The sequence below is a fragment of the Silene latifolia genome, chromosome 7 (genome assembly GCF_048544455.1).
Source record: "Silene latifolia isolate original U9 population chromosome 7, ASM4854445v1, whole genome shotgun sequence".
NCBI lineage: Eukaryota > Viridiplantae > Streptophyta > Magnoliopsida > Caryophyllales > Caryophyllaceae > Silene > Silene latifolia.
Window position 1 is genome coordinate 63818534 of NC_133532.1, and position 26310 is coordinate 63844843.

The following is a 26310-nucleotide window of genomic DNA, read 5'->3' on the forward strand; positions in this document are numbered from 1 at the left end:
GTTGAAGATCTACACATAAACACCAATATACTCCGATTTTAGTATTTATCTTCATTTGTTGAAGATTTATAACTAAAATAACAAAAAAAAAAATTAAAACATTGAGGAACACAGAACAAAAAACGGGTATAAAAGGAGAGAAGGAGAACCAAAAAAAACGGAGAAAAAAGAAAAAAGGAGAATAAAAGGAGAAAAGGAGAAAAAGAAAAAAGACAAAACAAAGGAAAAGCAAACCAAGACAACTGAAAGACGGTATTTGAAAAGCAAACCAAGACAAAGAAGAAAAAAGACAAAACTAAGGAGGACGTGTTCTTGTTGTTGGCGGTAGGTGGAGAGCGGGTGCAGATCTGATGGTTGGTCAGTGAGGTGGTGGTTGGCGCGGGTAGGGCCGTGAGTGGTGGGTTTGACAACGGTGGAGGTCGGGGTTGTGAAGAGGAGGATGGTGTTGTTGGTGTGGTTGTTGTAGGTGGCGGTGGTGTTACATATTATTGTTGTTGTTGATGTCGGTGGTCGAGATCTCAATTTTTTGAGGAGTCGGCGGTGGTGGTATTGTTGTTGATGTCGTAAGGTGGTGTTGTTGATGTCGTGAGGTGTTGTGGTGGTGTGTGGCGGTTTTTGCGACTGGAGTGGAGTAGGTGTGGGGTAGTTTCGGTGGTGGTGGTGGGTGTGGGTATGCGGTGGTGGTGGTGGGTGTGGGTATGCGGCGGTGGTGGTGGGTTATTGGCGGTGGGAAGGGAATCAGTGGCAGCGGGGTGGGGAAGTGGTGGTAGCCGGTGGGTTGGGCTGGAGAGAAAAGAGGGGGGAAATTTTTTGATTTTTTTGTTTTTGAATTTGTTTGGTTTTTTAGAGAGGAGAGGTTTTTGAGAGATAAAAAATGAGTGAAATTATGAGATATGAGAGAGAAGTGGTGTTTGGAAAAGTATATATATTAAATTAGTAGTTAATTAGGAAGAGTTAGTGATTAATTAGTATAGGTAGTGAGAGAGTGGGTTTAATGAGCTTTAATCCCCTCCTTTTTGCTTTCAATCTCAACCCTCCATCTTCCTCATCCAATGGCTCTAAAGGGAACTTATGGACTCAAATGTAAGAGGTGGACTTAGATGATCTTATTACTATATATATATATATATATATATATATATATATATATATATATATATATATATATATATTGTGTAAATTGAGCACATCATCACTATAATTTAGGGAGAGATACGAATTGGGGAAGAGTGAGACATATTCGTCATTCATAATACGATGCTTTAACCACCTTTAGGCAAAAAACATAAAAATAAATGAAAAATTTAAACCTAAAAGGGGGTCACGTACTTGCCGACTCTTCTATAGTTGTCTGTCGCATTAATATTTTCATTAAGTTTATGACATTTATTTCATATTAATAAAAAAATGATTATACTGCTTCGTACAATTTGTGATTTATAACTTTTAGTTAACTTATTTGAACTTGCTTAAATTTATATATTTTAAGTGAAAAATATTAATTATAAATATGATAAAGATAAAGTTTAATTTGAACTTTAATTTTCTCAGAGATTAAAAAAAACTCAATTTTTATTTTCTTATAATATACTAATTAAAGGTCATAATGTAAAACATGAAATTACACGACAATCTACTATTTCAATATATCGATGATCAACACTCAAAATAGCACATTTGTTATTTAAATAGTGTAAAAAACTCTCAAAATGTTAAAAAAAATGTTGAATCTGTCGTTATCAAACAAAACCTAAGTTTCTGCATTTTTTTTCGTCATGTTTAACTTAATCTTTACGGGATAATAATTATGAGATAATAAAATTTGATGAAAAAAGGACAATAATAATGAGATGGAGGAAGTAAGATTTATTCAAACATAGTACCCAAACACTTTGTTTGAGTATCTGGAATGGAGGTAGGGGAGGGGGCGAGTAAAAGACTAGAAGGGAAAGGGAGAGATAAGAGGGAAGATTGTTTCTTAAACTTTTCTTTGTTGAAGGAGAAATAAATTGTCTTCGGTAAGGGAGACGAGGATCCATATCATCTGAAGTAAAGATTGGTGTTTTATGGAGGTGAATGTGATTTATGACTTCTTAGATGTAAAACGTGGCATAAAGGTAGTGATAGTGGTAGTGGATTGGAGGTTGTTTCAAGTAGTAAGAACTAATCACAGTGGTTGATGTTTTATTTTGCGGGTAAATTAGTGGGAGAGGAGGGAGGGTACATTTATGGAGGGTGGTGAGTTTAACGAGGATAGTGATAATAAATAAATAAGGTTATTTATCAGCAAAATATCGCTTGCATTAAAACACATAGGTAACATGAATAATAACAAGAAACCTCAAAAGATCATACTGATAAAATTAATCTTGACCCCATCAATCCAAATTAAAGTAAAATCTTAATTCTAACAACATTGTCGAGAGCAAGAGTTAGTTTCCATTGGATTGTGGATTTTTCTAGAAGTAGAGGTTTAGTTTTGCACTTGGTTGGATAAATTTGAGAGAAGTTTCGAAGATAAGGATCGATCTTACAAGGGATGAGATTGTTTTAAATCATGTGTGTGAATAAGGAAGAAAAATAATGGTTTGTGTGAAGGATTTTGTTTCAAATGAGAAGATGGGAGAGGGGGGGGATAGGGGGGTGTCATAATCAACCCCAGCCATGTAGTATTGCGTTGGAATTTGATTCACATTCAAAGGTACGTCTATAGTTTGACCGAGAGATATAACATTTAACTACCTGTAAATGTTTTTACGTAACTACCATTTGACCCAACAATGATTAAATTATGGTTGTTATTCTAAAGAAGGAGATTTGTTGTATCATTAAGTTGATTATGCAAAGTAGATATCATTGTTTTCCTTGACCAATTAAAAAACAAACAGGTATTAATGAACAAAATCTAAAAACTCTCAGTCCCAAGTATCATATATATAAACTTCATATTGGTTTTATTTTCCTAAAAAAAACAACATTGTCGAGAGTAAGGGTTAGTTTCCATTGGATGGTGGATTTTTCTAGAAGTAGGGGTTTAGTTTTTCACTTGGTTGGATAAATTTGAGATAAGTTTCGGGTACAAGGATCGATCTTCAAAGGATGTGATTGTTTTAGATCGTGTGTGAATAGAGAAGAAAAAAGATTTTGTTTCAAATGAGAATATGGGGGCCAAGACTATTACTTGGGGGGGGGGGGTGTTCATAAGCAGCCCTAACCATGTAGTATTGCGTCGGAATTTGGTTCATATTTAAACGTATTTCTATAGTTTGACCGAGAGATATAACATTCCAACTAACTCTAAATATTTTTACATAATTACAATTTCATCCAGCAATAATTAAATTATGGTTGTTATTCGAAAGGAAATTTGTTGCATCATTGAGTTAATTATGCAAAGTATATATTATTGTTTTCCTTGACCAATTGAAAAACAAACAGGTATTAATGAACAAATTCTAAAAACTATCAGTCCAAGTATCATATATATAAACTTCATATTAGTTTTATTTTCCTAAAAAAAAAGTATTTTATTAATCAAACAATCTTTTATTCTTATGTCAATACTATGTTAACGGGAATTATTTGTTGGTCATGCGGCATACATAAAATCTTAGACTTGAACGATGTACTATATGTCTATATTTCATTTGATTGTGAAATTTATCACACATTATTTTAATATCCGTGCAACGCACGGGCAAAAAAACTAGTTATTTAGAATAGGAGGGAGTATTATACTCATGTTAAAGTACCTCTCGAAAGTTTCACTATAATAATATATTATATTTAATCATATTTGAAATGCAAATACTATATAACGGGAAAGATAAAATCATATTAATAACATTGATGTGTTGATCATTTTTAATTAAGGAAAGTTGTATAATATTTTTCCTTTTTTATCTATTTTTTTTAACTTTCTAATCTTATTTATGACTACACTCTTAAACTTTAATTATTTTTTTTTCAATTTTTCCTTTGTCTATCTTTTTTCAACTTTTCTAATAAATTAAATTCTGACATAGTATTAATACTAGTTTTCTTGCCCGTGCGTTGCACGGATATTAAAATAATGTGTGATAATTCACAATAAAATGGAATATAAACATATATATAGTACATCGTTCATGTCTAAGATTTTATGTCTGCCGCATGACCAACAAATAATTCTCGTTAACATAATATTGACTTAAGAATAAAAGAGTGTTTGATTAATAAAATACTTTTTTTGAGGAAAATAAAACCAATATGAAGTTTATATATATATATATATATATATATATATATATATATATATATATATATATATATATATATATATATATATATATATATATATATATATATATATATATATGATACTTGACCGATAGTTTTTAGAATTTGTTCATCAATACCTGTTTGTTTTTCAATTGGTCAAGGAAAACAATAATATCTACTCTGCATAGTCAACTCAATGATGCAACAAATATCCTTTCGTATAACAACCATAATTTAATCATTGTTGTATCAAATTGTAATCATGTAAAAACATTTAGAGGTAGTTAGAATGTTATATCTCCCGGTCAAACTATAGAAGTATGTTTGAATGTGAACCAAATTCCGACGCAATACTACATGGCTAGGGCTGGCTATGCCCCCCCTTGGCCTCCATCTTCTCATTTGAAACAAAATCTTTCACGCAGACCCCTATTTTTCTTCCCTATTCACACACATGATCTAAAACAATCTCATCCCTTGAAAGATCGATCCTTGTCTCCGAAACTTATCTCAAATTTATCCAACCAAGTAAAAAACTAAATCCCCACTTCTAGAAAAATCCACCATCCAATGAAAACTAACACTTGCTCTTGACAATGTTGTTTTTTTTAGGAAAATAAAACCAATATGAAGTTTATATATATGATACTTGAGACTGGAGTTTTTAGATTTTGTTCATTAATACCTGTTTGTTTTTCAATTGGTCAAGGAAAAATCAATAATATCTACTCTGCATAGTCAACTCAATGATGCAACAAATATCCTTTCGTATAACAACCATAATTTAATCATTGTTGTATCAAATTGTAATTATGTAAAAATATTTAGAGGTAGTTAAAATGTTATATCTCCCGGTCAAACTATAGAAGTACGTTTGAATGTGAACCAAATTCCGACGCAATACTACATGGCTAGGGCTGCCTATGCCCTCCCCCCCTTTCTATAACAATAGTCTTGGCCCCCATCTTCTCATTTGAAACAAAATCTTTCACGCAGACCCCTATTTTTCTTCCATATTCACACACATGATCTAAAACAATCCCATCCCTTGAAAGATCGATCCTTGTCTCCGAAACTTATCTCAAATTTATCCAACAAAGTGAAAAACTAAACCCCTACTTCTAGAAAAATCCACCATCCAATGAAAACTAACACTTGCTCTCGACAATGTTGTTTTTTTAGGAAAATAAAACCAATATGAAGTTTATATATATGATACTTGAGACTGGTAGTTTTTAGATTTTGTTCATTAATACATGTTTGTTTTTCAATTGGTCAATGAAACAATAATATATACTTTGCATAATCAACTCAATGATGCAACAAATTTCACTCTTTAGAATAACAACCATAATTTAATCATTGTTGGGTCAAATGGTAGTTACGTAAAAACATTTACAGGTAGTTAAATGTTATATCTCCCGGTCAAACTATAAACGTACCTTTGAATGTGAACCAAATTCCAACGCAATACTACATGGTTGGGGCTGCTTATGACACCCCCTATAACAATAGTCTTGGCCCCCATCTTCTCATTTGAAACAAAATTCTTTACGCAGACCCCTATTTTTCTTCCCTATTCACACACATGATCTAAAACAATCTCATCTCTTGAAAGATCGATCCTTATCTTCGAAACTTCTCTCAAATTTATCCAACCAAGTGAAAAACTAAACCCCTACTTCTAGAAAAATCCACAATCCAATGGAAACTAACCCTTGCTCCCGACAATGTTGTTAGAATTAAGATTTTACTTTAATTTGGATTGATGGGATCAAGATTAAGTTTATCAGTATGATCTTTTGAGGTTTCTTGTTATTATTCATGTTATCTATATGTTTTAATGCAAGCGATATTTTGATGATAAATAACCTTATTTATTATCAGTACTATCCTCGTTAAACTCATCACCCTCCACAAATGCACCCTCCCTCCACCCCACTAATTTACCCGCAAAATAAAACTTTAGTTAACCAACTCGTCGCAATCATCATTCCCACTCGAAACAACCTTTAGCCCACTACTTAATCCTTTCGGTTCACACATAAAACGGTCTAAAATGCAAAGCTTTCAACTCTCTCTTTAAAAGTCCATCAAACTAACAGAAAACTAATTGCTGCTTTTTGAACTTCATCATTTTTACATCCCGTAAAGATTAAGTTGAACATGACAAAAAAAAATGCAGAAACTTAGGTTTTGTTTAATAATGACAGATTGAACATTTTTTAAAGCATTTTACACTATTTAAATAACAAATGTGCTATTTTGAGTGTTGATCATCGACAAATTGAAATAGTAGATTGTGGTGTAATTTCCTGATTTACATTATGACCTTTAATTAATATATTATAGGGAAATAAAAATTGAGTTTTTTTTATCTCTGAGGAAATTAAAGATGAAACTTTATCTTTATCATATTTATAATTAGTATTCTTCATATTTATAATTAATATTTTTCACTTAAAATATATAAATTTAAGCAAGTTCAAATAAGTTAGCTAAAAGTTATAAATCACAAATTGTACGAAGTAGTATAATCATTTTTTTTTTATTAATATGAAATAAATGTCATAAATTTCATGAGAATATTAATGCGGCAGCGAACTATAGAAGATTTGGCAAGTACGTGACCCCTTTTAGGTTTAAATTTTTTCATTTATTTTTATATTTTTGCCTAAAGGTGGTTAAAGCATCGTATTATGCATGACGAATATGCCTCGCCCTTCCCCCAATTTGTATCTCTCCCTAAATTATAATAATGATGTGCTCAATTTACACAAGAACAAAAAAAAAACAATATATAGCATCAACAATAATTAGTTTGCTTCATATAATTGAATAGTATTGTTTTTTATGCATGTAAATTTGTCAGAAGAAAAGCTTGATAGAGACGGTCTTCACTATGTTACGGAAAGACTACTCTTACCCTTTTTTAATGTTGATCGTTGCTTGAATTGAATCTTAACCTTATACATATTTCTATAATAAGTGTATCTAATTTACCTTCAAGCCTCATTCAAATCTATTTTATTACTCGTGGTACCATTTTTACTTTAAATTGTAAAACAATCGCACAATAAAGTTTTTCAAAACATTTACTCATTCGTCATAATATGATATTTCGATTCGCAAATTAGCAGCAACTTTCTTATCTTTTAATACTCCTTGAAAAATAGATATCAAACTTTGTACTTATCAATAATTTGTGAAAATCTTATTTAAATTTTTATTAATATACTTTTATATAATGACAAATGAATGTAAATAATATAATAATAAATTTTCAATAGAAGTTGAAGTGTATTGTGAGGGAAATAACTTTAAAATTAGTAGGAGAAATACATATGACATTTGAAAAATAAACTTCATATTATGTATAATTAAATATGACATTAGCAATAACAAAAGACGTAGGGTTATATTTCAGCGTTCATTTTACTCTTTACATGAGTTAATTCCATGTACTATGTATTATGCATGCACATTTGTCACAACCCAGTTCGGCCTAGGGCCTTTTAGCCTCATACTACCTCATTTTTTTAATCGAAAGTTGTTATAAAATTGGATATTATAAATATATCAAAGGTTTTTTTCTTTCTAATTTAATAAAAAGTGAACAAATACTAATGAATAATTTTTTTAATATTAATAAATTGTAGATAATTAATTTATTTCCTGTTTCTAATAATAAAATTGTAAAATAATTAGTTAATTCTCATTTCTAATAGGAAAATCATATTCCTAACTATAATAGAAAATTTTTAAATAATTATTATCTCCTAATTCTAATGCTAATAGTATAATTAGGAAAAAAAAGCCTTAATAAATTGTTAATTTATTTCCTATTTCTAATAGGAAAGTTGTAAAATAATTAATTAATTCTCATTTCTAATAGGAAAACTATATTTCTAATTATAATAGAAAAATTGTAAATAATTAATTATCTCCTAATTCTAATGCTAATAGTATAATTAGAAAAAAAAAGCCTCCTTTAGTTATATATATTGATTACAAGTATTATACGGAGTATGAATTTCTATACATCTAATATAAAACTAGATAGTATTATGAACTAGTTTGAATGCCCGTGCGTTGCAACGGGATAATTAACTTATTTATAATACAAAAAAAAATTTTATAAGGGTTTAATGTTCACATTTTATGTCTAATGATTTGCTTACATATTATTAAAATATTCTTTCCAAAAAAATAAAAGATTAATATATACGTGGGTTAACTGTTATTTATAATCACCCCACCTTATATTAATCTTCTTATGTGTGACAATTGTACTATTTATAAGTAATATTCACCAAACTTAGATTATATTTCTGATGTGGGACAATTCTACTATTTATACGTACTATATATTCATCAAACCTGCATTGTTTTTCAATGTAGGACAAATAACATACTCATAATTACACCATCTTTTTTGCATTATTTAGTTCGACATCCAACCAGATCCCGAATACCGAATACGGACAATTGCTACTAATTATATCTAATAGTTATATTTAAATTTAATACTATGATCAAGTACTTTTCATTAATAATGTTCCGACATTAACTTAGTTTGAATGCCCATGAGTTGCAAAAAAAAATAAAGGGTTAATATATATACGTGGGTTAACTTATTTATAATCATATAATCACTCCGCCTTATACTAATATTTTGGTGTGGTACAGTTCTACTATTTATAAGTAATATATTCACCAAACTTCGATTATTTTTCTGATGTGGGATAATTTTACTATTTATACGTACTTACGTAGTATATATTCATCAAACCTGCATTGTTTTTCAATGTGGGACAAATATCATACTCAGAATTACACCATTTTTTTTGCACTTAGTTCGACATCCAACCAGATCCCGAATACCGAATACGGACAATTACTACTCATTATATCTAATATTTATATTTAAATTTAATACTATGATCAAGTACTCTCCATTAATAATGTTCGACATTAACTTAGTTTGAGTGTTTGTGCGTTGCAACGGGGTAATTAACTTATTTATAATGCAAAAAAAAAAAACGTTATAAGGGTTTAATATTTATATTCTATGTGAGACTATGTCTAATGATATGTTTACATATTATTAAAATATCTCTTTAAAAAAAAATAAAGGATTAATATATACGTGGGTTAACTTATTTATAATCATATAATCACTCCACCTTATACTAATCTTTTGGTGTGGTACAATTCTACTATTTATAAGTAATATATTCACCAAACTTGGATTACTTTTCGGATGTGGGACAATTCTACTATTTATACGTAGTATATATTCATCAAATCTGCATTATTTTTCAATGTGGGACAAATATCATACTCAAAGTTACACCATTTTTTTGGCACTTAGTTCGACATCCAAGCAGATCCTGAATACCGAATACGGACAATTGCTACTCATTTATCTAATAGTTATATTTAAATTTAATAATATGATCAAGTACTCTCCATTAATATTTGTATTTTGTTTTTCTTCAATTTTTTTTATCATAATTGAGATACGGAAATTTCCCGTGGTACCCCTTAATTTTGTCAGATTTTTCATGTTACCCATACTTTTAAGAATCTGCCTATGGTACCCTTGAGGTTCCTTTTTTTTTCCCATAGTACCCTCTAATGTAAAGGTTGTTAAATGGACGTTAAGTTTGATAGCGTGACAATAAAATAAAAGTTAAAAAACAATACCACTTTTATTGTTTTATTGGTACAGATTTCTCTCTCTTTTAAATGAAAATTTAATTAACTACTATATCATTATAATATTGGAAATTTCTCATGGTAACTTTGAATTTTGATAGATTACACATGGTACCCCTAATTTTTAGTTTCTACAAATGGTACCCATGTGTTCACCTTTTTCTTTCCCAGATTACCACTTGAATATTAAATAAAAAATACAGAGTATATATTATATATATTAACTAAAAGATTTTCCAAAGATTAACTTAGGTTAGAGATCATTATTCTAGAGACAGTAATACAAACTCTTTTAAGAGCTCTCTCTGACAATACTTAAGAGAATAAAAAAAATTTGGGTTATGACTTCTATTTATAATCATAAGATAACTTTGCTTTATGGTAATCTTCCGATGTAGGACAATTCTAATATTTATACATAGTATATTCACCACACTTACATTACTTTTCAATGTAGGACAAATAACATACTAAATACACCATTTTTTTTGTACCTACTTTGACATCAACCCGATTTAATAATGAGAAATGACAATAAAATCTACAATCTAATGATAACATTTTTTTGTCACAATCTAATTATATAATTTTCATACGATATTTTTTTGTTAATTGAAATATAAAGTTTTTATATCAAAATTATAAACATCACTTTAATATAATATAGAAAATGTATATATATGAGACAGTTCTATTATTTATACATAATATATTCACACACCTACAGTATTTTTCAATGTGGGACATATAACATACTAAAAAGTATATTTTTAATATCAAAAAAATTTGGGTTAATATCTAAGTTTCAAGGATCCCTCATATTTATATTTATAAAATCACTCTACCGTATACTATTCTTTCGATGTGAGATGTATAATTTAATTATTTAGACATAGTATGTTCATCATACCTACATTATTTTTCAATGTGAAAGATATAACATACTAAGAATTACATGTCTCTTCTTAAAAAACCCACTAGTGTATACATATTATTTTTCTTTAAAGGTAAAACCACTTAGTCTCGATCATTAATTAGATAGGGATCTCTACATCGTATATATAACGACTCATTAACGCTTTATTATTGCATTCAGAAGACAACCATTAGTAAAATCTTTAGTTTTGTACTGTGTCAGAAGACTACCATTAGTAAAACCTGTTGTTTTGTATTTTTTTGATTTTCTTGTTCATGTTCTTAACTCTTTCCCGGGTATTTCTCAACGATTTCCACTTTATTTTTTATATCATATCGTAGATAATGATAGAAAATTTTAAGAGCTCTTTAAAACAATATTTATGAGACTCAACAAATTTTGGGTGGATACATAAGTTCCAAATATGCCTCCTATTTATAATCATAGGATCACATCACCTTATACTAATCTTTCGATGTGGGACAATTCTACTATTTATATGTAGTATATTCACCACACCTACGTTATTTTCCAATGTGGGACAAAACATACTAAAAATTACACAATTTTACATATTAAGAAGTACACCATCTTTAATATGTGCAAATAATATGAAATTTATACTCTAATAATAGCATTTTTTACCACAAAGCTAATTATATTATTTTCATAATTTTTTTAACGATATTTTTTTTGCCAAATGAAATGTAAAAGTTTGATATAAAAATTGGAAATATCACTTGAATATAATTTAAGAAATATACATATTATAATAATTAAAAGATTTTCCACTTTATTTTTTACATCAAAAATTATACTTTCCTAAATTGATTTTTGATGATGTGGACGCTCTCAGATCGCTCGAAAAAACTCTCTTTTATATATATATACTAGATTTAATGCCCGTGTGATGCACGGGCCTAGAAATAATATCGTCTTGCTTAAGTTTCCTTTAAAGGCTCGCAATACATTATATGCAAAAAATAAAAAATAAAAAAATTATTTTGCTAGGTAGTGATAGGCCTATTCATAATGTTCTATAGTGTAGTGAGGTCATGAGGTGTATAATATAAACATATGTCAGACTCTTGCTCATACCTCCCGGCTCCCGCTATACTCCGTTAAACTTGTCTAACGTGTGTAACAATCATTTGTGTTCTGTTACATAACCTTCAATGTTTCGATTTATGGTACGACATATCCCGCCGCAAATTGAAGCTCTTTATGAATGCCAAAAGCTTATCGTTTTGCGGAAAGTCTTGTTATTCTTTCTATTTTTATTATCTAAATCTCATTAATTTACTTGTTATATCAACCAATCTCTACAAAATAATACACTGTAATACAATATACTCCCTAACTTTTTAAACCCCTTTAGTCTCTTATTAATGCCCAGGCCATAAACAATTGATCTAACCTGAGTACCTGATGAATAATTTTTGAGTTTTTAATCAAAAATTCTGATTTCTCTATTTTCTTATCACGTTTACCCTTAAATTTTGCATCTCCTCACGACAAATCTTTGTTAAATCACTAATGTATACTACATATTAATACACACTTCATATTGTTAATAGCACATTGTCACCAAAGTAACAAAAATCAATGCTTTACAGGCAAATCTTTGTCTCTTAAATTCTTACGTTAAGTTAATCAATTATAGTTAAAGGCTGATTATTTGAATAACTTTTTGATTATTATATTATTTGGATTATAATCATATCTAGAAGTTAAATAATGCAACACGCTCAACTTGTCCAGATAATGAATCAACTTTATGCTATTTTAGTTTTAGTTAAATTAGACAATATTCATCTCATAATGAAATTCATATAGAGTATTATTTAAAAATATTTAAGAGTGTTTTGTCCTTTTCATGTTTGTTCGATGCAAAAGACACCCAAGAGTTCACAGTCGTGTTATTGTTTAATATTATCCAAAATATAAAGATTTATACAATGTACAATGAGCTAAGTTCATGCAAAGCGTAGTTTATGAATGATAGTAGAAAAAGGAAACCTTAGACTAAGTTGTTATTTTTACGCTCATATTGATTAAAGAGACCTAGACTAATACTCTTAAGTATCGATTTCATCTATGCTCAGATCCTCATAGGGTTTGGTCTAAATAAAACTACATATCGATAAAGTGTTGAACATGTATTCATTTACGATGATTTTGCACCATGCTACCTGAAATATAGATGTGAGATCCAATACATCAAAATATCAAAATTACGAACTTGAACAATCGGTTATTACGTGCTATAAACATATCCTCTTCTAGAGATCTTATTTTTTATTTTAGGAAAGCTTTGATGGTGCACTATTAACTATATGCATTGGTTTGGGATTATTTACCTGCCAAAGAAACAAAAATACCGCGTTTCTTATCATCGATACAACGTCAGAATCGCATCGTGGATATTATAAAAAAAAGCGAATGAATTAAGTAGGCAGATTGATAGTCCACTTACAATATTATTGACTGATCACGTCTCTATAAACCAAATTTAACGTCTTTATAGTTTGTCCTATCAACATAACAAAAGAAATTCATTAGTAAAAACATCGTAACCAACATCCTGTACACGTAATATAGAAAATGAGATTACTAAGCAGAAAGACAAATAATAATTGTGTTAAAGTCTACCATGAGTTCCCCGTGAGAAGCATTTATATATACATAAACACATTGTGTCCTACCCAAAATAAACCATATACGGAGTATAGCTATTTAGAATAGTCTATTTATTTATTTATTTATTTATTTTTGTTAAAATAAAAGCTATTCTATTATAGTCACATTCTTGAAATATTCGTTTATACAAACTCTTATCATTTGGGTGAATGTGTTGGTGCTAAACTCTATCGTTTGGGTAAATGTGTTAGTGTTAAGCTTGCATAAGTTTAGGTGAAATTCATATATTATTCTTAAATTGTAAAATAATAAAATATAACTAATAGATTTATCATAGGTAGTTCATAAAAGGTGGAGTCTATGTAATCGCTCGAAAAAAGCTTCCTTTATTAATATAGATAGATATTGATATTGATTTTTCATAAATCAGTGTATGTTTGTGCATAAAAAATTGAACTACATTGTGCCGATAAACAAAGCCTGTGAATCTTTATTTGAATTAATATAGATAGATATTGATATTGATATTGATATTGATATTGATATTGCGATGCACGGGCCAATTTGTATTAGGCTCCCAATAATTAAAGCATAACTAAAAAATTATACACATATATATATAAGGCTCTGTTAATTCAGCCGAAAAGAGCAGAGCTGAACTGAATGAAGTTGAACTGAACTGGGTTAAGAGATGAACTGAATTGAAATTAATGAAGCTGAAATTGAACTGAATAGAGCTTAACTGAATTAAAATAAGTGAAATTAAGTCCAAAAGAATAGAGCCAATTGGCTCAGTTTAATTTGGTTTTGACATAAGGTCAATTAGATTTATAATTGTATGATATTGTTATACATTCGAAGGTATAATCTTTTTGCCTGTTACGGCGTATGACTTACCTGGGTTTTGATAGATTTGATTCTTAACTCATTGTTAACATTTTTTCCACTGACTTTTAAGTCGGCTTCTTTATATTCTTTGAAATACTGAGTAATAGTGTAATACACCTTTTCTCCTTCAAAATAAAAAGGTGCATAGAATATAAAGTATCCGGTGATATTTATACTAACTTAATTTGCAACATAACTGTCATCAAACTAATTGTATACTTCCGCCCTTCCTTTCTCGAGCGATTATAAAGAATCAAACTTTTCAAGTACGTTTTTGAGCGATGTGAGAGATTCCAAATTTGAAAAAAATACCGGAAATAATAGACTAACGTAGTTTTAATTCATAAATTCCCATTTGTGACGGATATTAAACACTTTACTTTTTGCTTTATCAACCCATCTGGGTAATACTTGACTCGTCAAAAAAGACTTATTATTTTAAATTTGACTAAAAGATGATATAGTAATTAAATATTATTTTTTTCTATGAAGTTTCCAACTAAAGGAATGTTTCTCCGTACGAAGAACATAAGACACCATTAAAAAAAACGTGTGTAGCCGTGTAAACCTACAATCAAATTAGCATGGAAAAAGAAGCCGACTGACTTTAATCTCTTAACAAAGTGTTTCATCTATTATTAACTTTGATAATTTAGATGTAGCTTATCTCTAAATAAAGTGCTTGATCAATTATCAATTTCTAGTGATGTCCGACAACTCAAATCTGATCACAAATACTCCCTTCACAAACTTATTTTTATCCCATTTGCTTTATTGCGGTCTCTAAGACGACACTTTGACCTTGTTTTTTGAAGTCTATATGTTTTATTCTTGAAATATTTTTCCGTGAAAGATGTTATGAAAATAAGTGTAAATGTTTTTGTTTTATAATGTAATAATTTTTATTCTCCTATTTATTTACGGTCTAAAGTTATCCTAGCTAGGAGTTCTATGTCAATTTCAAGTGTTTTATACTCTATATCGTATGATTATGATGTAATAATACTTTACTGTCCCGTTCTTGGACTTAATTTTGCTAAACTGAAAATATAGAAGTTATATAGAAGTTGAACTGAACTGGTCGAAGCTTACTTTTCTGAACTTAAATCAAACAATTCCAGTTTCACAATATGAGATAAATGTATTTTTAAATTAACAAATACTCCGTTGAATATGACTATGACTCTATGAGTTTGGCCGGCTAAGGGTATGCTTCTTTCAGCTAGCAACGTCCATCTTTCCGACTCGCTTTTCAGCGAGTTTTTTATATGCTCTGCCATATATTTGGTCTCTCGTTTGCTTTTGTCATTGTTGAAGTAAGGAATTTACGTGACTTCTCGTATACAGAGTACTATAAACACAAAGCACATTATAGATAGTGTTGTATAAATTAATGGTAAAGCAAAAGACGTGAAATTTATAGTAGTAGGAGATGCCTAGATGTGTGGGAAATAACATGCAAATTAAGGAAAAATAAAGTACATATAATGTTATGTGAGCTAAATTATTACATCAAAGTCAATATACTATGGAGTGATAAACCGCTAATCCTAGGTACATCTCAAATAATTAACAGTAATCATTATGTAAGACGGTTTCACAAGACTATTCATTTGTATAATAAATTTTCTTTTATTTCAATAGTAAATAATTGATTTTTTATAGAAAAAGTTGTCTCTTTCTAGAACTTGTGAATAATTAAAGAATTAAAAATTAAAGTGAAGAATCCAACCAACTAAGCGTAATTTATTTTTAACGCAAATAATAGACAATAAATATGCAAACATCATCATAAAATACCTTTTCACTTTATATTTTGTTTATTCTATTCATCTCCTGTTGCCGCTTACACAATAACCTGACCATAATAAGGATAAATTGATTAGTATAATTCACACTATAAACAATTCGCGCGTTTATGAGAATGTAAATACACAAAAGTACAATAAATAAAATAGATGCCCAATTTAACCGTATACATGACAAAATTGACATGTATATCTTATAATCCGTTTAAAAAATAATAAAAACAACTATAATATTGAAAGACAAATTAATCTCCATGATTATTAAAACCAAAAACATAAATATCAATATCAAAATTTATCATGGACGGAAGGGAATCTAAAAGCTCTATATTTATACTCCTTAGAAAAGAGAGTAATTGGATTGAGTTAGGATTTGTAAACAAAAAAAATATAAAATTCCTTGGAAGACTAAACCACTAACTATTACTCCTATATTATAACTACATTAAACACTTATAATTGAAAACGTCTACCATCAGTAAAAAGAAGTTTTATCTTAAACAATCCTTGTCCAATTGAAATACAATAACCCAAGATACCATCCCTTGTGATTAATAAACGGTACTCATATTAGACTAATTAACAATTAATTTTATGATTTATTAAGTTTTTAGTTATTATTTAGTAGTTCATAAAAATTGGATTCTCTGTAAGCGCTCGAAAAAAGCTTCCTTTATTAAGATTGATAGATTGATAGATTGATAGATTGATAGATTGATAAATATAGATTGTGTGTATATATTGGATTAGATTAGCAAATATATATAGCATCGTATCATTAAGCTCTGGGTGCAATTAGGGTTTAGTAGTAGTTTTTATTTATTAATCTAGTTTATTAGCAAATTTACATTACATTACAAGCATGGAATCCGCAGCAATGAAAAGGCGACGGAGATATTCTTCATGTTCGAAGGTCTCGACTTTCTCGAGTTCACCATTGTTTAAATTTACTGATGTATTGATTGAAATCTTGGTTAAGCTGCCTGTCAAGTTACTTTTACAACTCAGATGTGTGTGTAAGAGATTTTGTCGTCTTATTGACTCGTCCATGTTTGTCGACTTCCATCATATTACTACTCCTCCTTCACCTCAGATGTTGCTGTACCGGCCTTGGCGTAGACAGGTGCTTTGCTTGCCACTAGTTCATGACGATGATTATGTGGATATTGCCTCGTCTTTTGATTTCATTCCGTCTCTAAGCGCAGTTAACTATAACAATTATCCCCATTGTAATCCCCCTACTGGGTTAACGAGGATCCTGCGGAATGTCGAGTTAAAGGGCACTTGTGGTGGTTTCGTCTTACTAGAAGCCACGTTTAAAGATGCCAAGTTATATGGTAGTCCCACGTACGATATTTTTTATGTGTGCAGTCCGTTCACTAACCGCTGGGCAGAACTACCTGCACTCCCTGCTGCAACCAGCGATAATCTAATTCGTGTTGGCTTCACTTGTTACTACTTACGACAAGAGCCACACGGACATAATACTAGGGTTTGGGCTACTCTGGGTTCCATTCATGACGCTCCCTACTATGACCTCGACAAGATTGGGTACACGGTTGTAGTCTTCATCAAGGATAAACAGCAGGATTTTCTGAATATATACGTTTTTGACTCTGGTTCTGATATTGATGATTGGCGCGTATTCTGGGTACCGTTTCCTTGTGAGTTCACTTTCGCAGCTGATGGTGCAGGACGCAGTGTCGTGTTCCGTAATGGACTGTTTCTATTGAATGGTGACAGTGACATTTTTTCATATGACCCTTTTCATAGGCCTTACCAGTGTGATGTTATTCCCCTTCCGCCGTTGGATTATCCCGAGAGCACTTATCCCCTTATCAAGAGATATATGACCCTCACAAATGAAGGATGTCTCAAAGTTGGTACTCAGTTTAGCATTGGAAGCTTTGTTGTCTGGCAAAATGTTAGTAGTATACAATGGCGGAGCCAGGATTTTAAGTACGCGGCGAAAGGGTAATATTATAAGGGGACCTTGAAAAAATTCGAAAATTTTAACTAAAAAACTTTCGAAATTTTCAAACGTCACCCTGGTTGTATATGATTTACACATGGAGACCGTCACCCTTTTCGGCTAGGATATTCCGTCTCTAAACTTATTTATTTATTCAACTATATATTGAAAGTACGTTAGCATGATGTCATTATCTTTAAAGTCCATAGATTCGTCACTACTCACTAGGATAAGTTGAACTTCCTATTTCAACATTCAATCACAACTAGATAATCATTGTTTGCATAGTCGTTTCATAATAATTTTTTTTTTGGGTGAAATGTGAATTTCATTAATAAACTTTTGAAGACTTATAAGTTATAACACCACACATATCATCACTTTCTTACAACAAACACACCCGGCAATTACTCTTAAAATTATGATTAAGATATAATTTATCAAGCAAATTATAATACACATTTATATTATTTTCATTATTAATGTTATTATAATATTACTTTCATTACTATCAAGCTATTTGTTACTATGGGTGATAATGAGACGAGAAAGTTCGTGAGTGTTATCACGAAGTACAATAACAATGAAAGAAAGAGATAAGAAATTAGAACCGATTTGCAGCGACGAGGTAAGAAGGCCTCTGCCTTGAAAACTATTTCGGCGCGACCGTGGTGGCGATCAGCAAACACCGGTAGTTCCCAAATGTTTGACACTGCAACGCCTAGACTTGCCCACTCAAGGCCAGGAGCTATGGAACGAAGACATACTTTACCCAGAAATATATAATGTCAGAAATTGAAATAAGAGAAAGAGGAGAGTGTTGAATTGTATTTTTAGAAGTGAAACAGGTTGCTCTATTTATAGCAAAAATAGAGCAACAACACATCAAAACCGCTCCACAAAAGCAACAGTCAAGACCGACTTAGTGGGGGGCAGATTAATCTCCTTAATCGCAGGCACTAACAGTCTTATTGACTGACTTATTCAACACACACAACCACCAGAAAGAATGTAGACAGCCCATTACACACACGAGCCCAAAAGAGTAAAAGTGGGCCAAGGCCCGTACCGCAGGTGCTCTACCCAAACCCGAGCCCGAGCTCGAGCCGGGCCGGGCCGGCGCACGCGTGTGTTTGGACCCAAACCCACAGGCCCAAGACTTACAACAAAATCCCCTTTGGTCCACTCACTTGACCAATAGAGAACTAGTTGATATATAAGCCAAGGGTGGAAGCAATATTCCACCGATGTGGGATGTCAAGCAAACAGAGGCATTTGTTGAAAATTGCTTTAGCAAGACATCATTTCCAACAATCCCCCACTGATGGCGAAGAGAAAGAGAGGAAGAAATTCCTGGGTAAAGGAAGGATTGGATACTTCGGTATCAATATCTTTCGATTTGAATTGACACTTTAGTGAAATGAGGAAACAACTTAGAATATCTTGCGATTTGAATTCCTAACTGAGCTACGGTTTATACCCCCACAACACATATCATACCTTCAAAATATGATCGTTCCGCGATTTCAAAGTGCAACGCGCTCTTTAAAGCCATGCGTTTACCTCGGTTCTTATAGATGTGTTCACAAGACTTCTCATAGTCTTTATGATCATCACACCTAGGTAGGTGGCTCAAGTGCTTCTCAATAGCACTTCTTACACGAGCCATTAAGGACATAAATCCAACCCGGTGTACAATTCATCAAGTGCGTCTCAAAAGCACCACCGTTTAAGGCTATGAATCATACATCGCCATAGGAATAGAAGCTTGAGACCTAGTCACTCTTGACTTAAGGACTTAAGCCTCATTCCCCTCAACGTTTTGGCAACTAATATCCTAGTCAACCCCTTAGTGAAGGAGTCAACCAAATTGCTTTCGGACTTCACATAGTCCAAAGCGATAACTCCATTATCAAGGAGTTGTCTAACTGCAGCATGTCTGATTCGAATGTGTCGTTTCTTCGCATTATAGACACTATTCTTAGCAGCACCAATAGCTGCTTGTGAGTCACATTGTAAGGAGACCGGACTCTGTTGTCCTCCTCACACTAGTACATCTGCCAATAGCTTTTTCAACCAATCAACATCTTGTCCTGCCAACTCAAGAGCTATGAACTCCGACTCCATGGTAGAGCATGTAATACAAGTCTGTTTAGTAGACTTCCACGATATAGCACCTCCACCCATGGTGAAGACATAACCACTAGTAGAACAGATCTCATCGTTACCTGAAACCCAATTTGCATCACAATATCCTTCCAACACAACAGTAAATTTACTATAATGCAAACATAAAACAGATGTTCCTTTTAGGTATTTTAGTAAACGACGCAGAGCAGTCCAATGTTCACTACTAGGGTTATGTGTATAACGACTCAGTCTACTAACTGCATAAGCAATATCACGAACGAGGCCTTCTTTCAAATTGTTATCACGAAGTGCATTAACAATGAAAGAAAGAGATCAGAAATTAGAACCGATTTGCAGCGACGAGGTAAGAAGACCTCTGCCTTGAAAACTATTTCAGCGCGACCGTGGTGGCGATCAGCAAACACCGGTAGTTCCTCAAGGTTTGACACTGCAACGCCTAGACTTGCTCACTTAAGGCCAGGAGCTATGGAACGAAGACATACTTTACCCATAAATATATAATGTCGGAAATTGAAATAAGAGAAAGAGGAGAGTGTTGAATTGTATTTTTAGAAGTGAAACAGGTTGCTCTATTTATAGCAAAAATAGAGCAACGGATTAATCTCCTTAATCGCAGGCACTAACAGTCTCATTGACTGACTAATTCAACATACACAGGTGCTCTACCCAAACCCAAACCCGAGCCCGAGCTCGAGCCGGGCCGGACCGGCACGCGCGCGTGTGTTTGGACCCAAACCCACAGGCCCAAGACTTACAACAAAAACCCCTTTGCTCCACTCACTTGACCAATAGAGAACTAGTTCATATATAAGCCAAGGGTGGAAGCAATATTCCACCGATGTGGGATGTCAAACAAACAGGGGCATTTGTTGAAAAGTACTTTAGCAAGCCATCATTTCCAACAATGAGCAGCTCGAGCTTGGCTCGATAACTTAATAGTTGTATAAATCTTTATAGAGCCGATCATATTAAGGAAAGTTGTCTTTTCAGTTTCATCTTTTTTCAACTTTTTAATTTATGATATGACTACACTCTTAAAATTGAAGTTTTTTCCTAAATTAAAAAGTTGGAAAAAAAGATGAAACTGGAGTATAATATAATTACTTTCCTAATAGTATAATAAAAATATTGTGATTTTTTATATATCTAATCTAAAACTATATAATAATAATATTATGAATTGAACGGAGAATATGCTAAGGAAACTAGTATTTAGTGATATTCTTTCCTATTGTTTTTACAAGTTAATAATCTTTGTAACCGTTTCCATATTTTGTACTCCCTCAATCCCCTATTTAATAAATGAATAGGTGAAACTCCTATTTTTCCCGAATAAAAATATTTCCTAAAATGGGTTTTATATTTTTAGCATATACTATAGATATGAATCATATGATGAATTATAAATAGGCATAATTTTTTAAATGTAAATATTTATAAGATTCAATATTTTACATTTCTCACAAATTTATCTCCAGCCTTTTTGTGATAAAGAAGTTCTTAAAAAAAATGTTACGATAAAATTTCATTGACATTTTAAGAAGTTGCGGCTAAAAAATATGTTATTAGTAAAAAAATTACAAAATAACATCATTATTTTCTCGGTAAAAGAAAAATTTTCATTAAAAATACTCAAATTCATGACTTCTTAAGATTTTAATTTTAGTTTTTCAAATCAAAATCTAATGAAATGAAACATGAAAAATAAATTGTCAATTTCAAATTTATAAATAATACTCTAAAAAAAACTAAAAAACTATATATACCGTGCATATATTGCACGGGTCTATACTAGTTCCAGTCATTTGTTTACCTTTGATTAAAATACTTTTCATAAAGAATAAAAAAGGTAAACAAATGAACGGGACGGATGGAGTATTTTGTAATTCTCATTAACCTAGAACCATTGTATTATATATAGGTTGTAATGTCTTGTTAATAAACTAATATAGATCCCGCGCAAATGCGCGGTATATATAGAACTTTAAATTTTTTACTGTATTACTTATAGATTTTAGATTTATACCTAATGAATTTTCTTGAAATAATAAAGAGAAATGAGTAATTTCTTGAAGTGTATTGATGTATCACTTTTATATATACTTTTATAGCTCCTTTCATACCATTTTACATACCGTTTTCGTGCCTTTATATCATTTATATGTCTTATTTCATTGAATTGTCGATACTGCCGCTATTTTGTGTTTCAATGCAGAAATGACGCATTATGAGGATAATCAAGCTAAGATGAGCGTAGCGGAGATGGCATAGTAGAATACACGAAGCATGGCACGAGGAACGAGATAGCATGAAGGCTAGAAGTGAAAGAAACAAAGAAACAGTCTGTGAAGCTGGTTCCTCGATCGAGTCCCATGAGGCTCGATCGAGCAATCGTCCCCGATTGAGTCACCTCAGGCTCGATCGAGGCACCAAGTTGAACCGGGTTCCGCGATTTTTTTCCAAGCCGTTTTTATGCTTTATTTGTTCTTAATAATTCCAATTCTTTTCTTCATTCCGTCACTCTTCTTGCATATCTCGACTGCCATATCCCTCTTTCTCTCTTAATTCATCATCAATCATCATCAAATCTCACATAAAACTTGTGTTTGTTTGCTTATTAAGTGATTACATCAATCTATTGTGCTTATTTTTGCAATTTCATTGCTCTATTTGCTAACATAAGTCCCGATTTGCTCTCTTATTGTCCCGGAAAATCTGAAATCTCTTGCTTAAATCTTGGGTTTATTGCTTTGAATCTTACATTGCTTATATACAATTGCTATTTCCTTGCTTTTTAGCCCTTTATTTGTTGAATTAAATGCCTAATTTGCTAATTTGGGAATTCGGGTTCTTCAAAATCCGGGTTGAATTTATGCATTAAATTGGTTAGAAATTGTGTTATTATTCTTGGAATCTTCATTATTTGATATATAATCATGATCCCCTAGCTTTTTGGATGGTTTAATTGTGATTTTCGGTCTTAAAAATCGATTTTTCGACCCATATTTGCCAAAAAACGGGTCTGTTTTTGCTTCTTAGTTGGGGTATGATTGTATACTTGTCTATTTTGCAGATAATATCTTCTACTAGGCAAGAAAACAAGAGGACACGGGAGAGGAGCGCTCCCATTCGTCAACCGGAGGTAGTGGAGTCTTCCGAGGAGGAGGACTTATCACCTTTTGATGATTATCCTTTTGTTGAGTTCCGTGACAAGGAACATAGGGACAGGTTCGAGTTTTTGATGACTAAATCCATGAGTGCTACTAGATGTGTGGATAGGAAAATTTTAAGAACTTTGAAGATTGATGATATTATGTTAGGCATGTTCGTTGAGATTGGTTTACAGGGTCTTTTTCTGCTTCACGAGTTGTCTTATCCTGCCCCGACTCTTGAGTTTTTGAGCTCATATGCCTACTTCCCCAGTGACCACCTTATTCGGTTTAGGTTGCTTAATGTGGAACGGTCTTTGACTTTTGACCGTCTTTCAGAAATCCTGGGGATTGATAAGCACACTGAGAGGGATTTATATAATGCCAGTGGGATGTCTGCAATCCGATATTTTCTCTTGTTTACTGGCTATGCGGATGCAGATGTTAGTAGTATGTCTTTGTTGGATGTCCAACATGTTTGTCTTCGATTTTTTCTACGGTATTTGAGCTACTTGCTTTACGGGAGGTACTACAAGAGCAAGGCCTCTACCATAGAGGTCTTGATTCTTGCTAGTTACCTGAACCCATTTCAGGAGAGGACATTCCAGTTTTCTCCCCCTGCTCTTGTGTGCTCAGCCTTTGACCGTTTGATCGGGAGATATGGGGATCTAGATTGTGGTGCCCTCATCACTAGGATTGCTCGGGTTGTATGTGATTTTCGGGGGGGGGGGGGGGGGGTAACCCTTACGAGCCTATGGATGACCATGAGCCCTTAGCTGATGACGACCACTTGCGCTGTGATGTCTCCTACATTGACATTAGGAACGTGAATGATCATTATTGGAAAGTCTGGGGTCACTCTTATATGCTTTTGCCTTGTGACCGATTGCCAGCTGTGGATCCTCTTGAGGAGAGTACAGCTAGGGAGAGACCCCCACCTGTCACTTATCTGATCCCATAGGACCTCTTGGTCACTTTTTCCAGTTCCAATACTACTACAACCACTGGTGGGCGTCGGAGACGTCGTCAGTCTGCCACCCACTTACCTGGTTCTTACCAGCCTACTCCTCCTTCTCCACCTCCTACAGCCTATCCTACCCAGGGCTATCATTTTGATCCAGTCCTTACGAGAGAGGTGAGGATTCATGAGGGCATTACCACCGCATTGACTGAGCGGCGTATGTGGGAGCAGATGGAGGCTATGAATCTTGCTGCGAGGGGGACAGTACACGGGCGTTTCTCCTAGCTATTACACCACACCCGGTGATGATAGACGTGTCTTCCACCTTTATGGAGTGACTCCTGCTGAGTTTGGACAGTTTAGTACTGATTATGGTGCTTTGGGTCGTCCTTTCTACACTCCAGTCCGTCCCCATCAGCCTTCTTCTGTTTTTACCGAGGATGTCGGTGTCCCTTTATCTCAGCGTGGACAGTTTGGTCAGTTTGGAGCTTCTACTTTCGCTACAGCTATCCCGGGAGGTGGCCGTTCTAGAGGCCGTGTTAGACGAGCTGGTCGTTCTGATCCTGAGCTGCTGTCTTTGTAGGCTGAGATTGATGGCTTCGATGAAGCCAACTTTGATAATGATGATGGAGCCCAGTAGTGACAGCTAGTCACTACATCCCTCACTTTCCAGTTGGTTTGGGGGAGGCTACTGCATTACAGCTGGTATTATCTTTCCTGTTTTTTTTTGTTGTTTTATTGCATTTCTTGTTTTCCCTCTTCCCTTTGTTAGTTGTGTCCCATAGGTTGCTGGATTTCTGTGTGATTGCTAAGCTGTAAGCGTCACAATGAGGACACTGTGACATTTAGGTTTGGGGGAGAGTATTTATTTATTGTTGTGTTTATTTTATTGTTGTGTGTAAAAAAAAATTGAAAAATTTATAAAATACAAAAAACATGTTTTATTTATTTTGAGTCGAGTCTTGGTGAATTGTTTAACAATGATGATAATTTGCTTTGTCTTTGCATTTGAATCCCATCTAGTTGTCCATGTACATTGTTTTGACCCGTTAGCTATGATGAACAAACCTCTTTACTCAAGTCTTGACCGTCACAATATGCCTTATGCGGAGTAGATTTGACTTTATTTTGTTGGTAAACCACTTAAATTTCTGAGGTCTTTAGAGCTTCATAGGCCGGGAACATCAATAAACCGGTCTCATTGTTATTTAGGCTGAAGAGTGTGGTCTCCTTGTGGAATATGTAACATCAAATTGCATAAATGTGACATTAGTTTCTTAGCTTTTGCGCGTTCATATAATTGAGTACATGAGGAAAGATGGTTCTTTTTGTTCAAATATGCCATACATTACCCAGTTTTTGTTAGCCCGTTTGAACCATGTAGCCATTTTATATCCTATTTCTTAGCTACATTCCAGAATTTGCCTACCTTTTTCGGGACAGTCGCAGTTGCTTGAGTCTTTATTGTTATAGCTGCTTTGGTTGGATTGGGACTTTTATTGTCATGTGGGTAGTAGCTATCTTTTTGTAGCAATTGTGTGACCTCCTATGTTGAAAAGAGAAATATTATGAAGTAATGAAAAAAAAAAAAAAAAGAATTCGAAAAAAAAAGCACAAAAAGAAAAAAAAAAGAGAAGAAAAATAAAAAGAAAAAAGAAATTCTTGCTTCATTAAGTTTTGTTAGGAGGTTGTGAGTGGTAATTACTGGAGTCTAATGCATACTAGTTTGGATGCCCGTGCGTTGCAACGGGGTAATTAACTTAGTAAACAAAAATTGGTTATAAGGTCTTAATATTTACATCTTATGTCTTATCATTTATTTAGATAGATCAAAAGTCAAAACA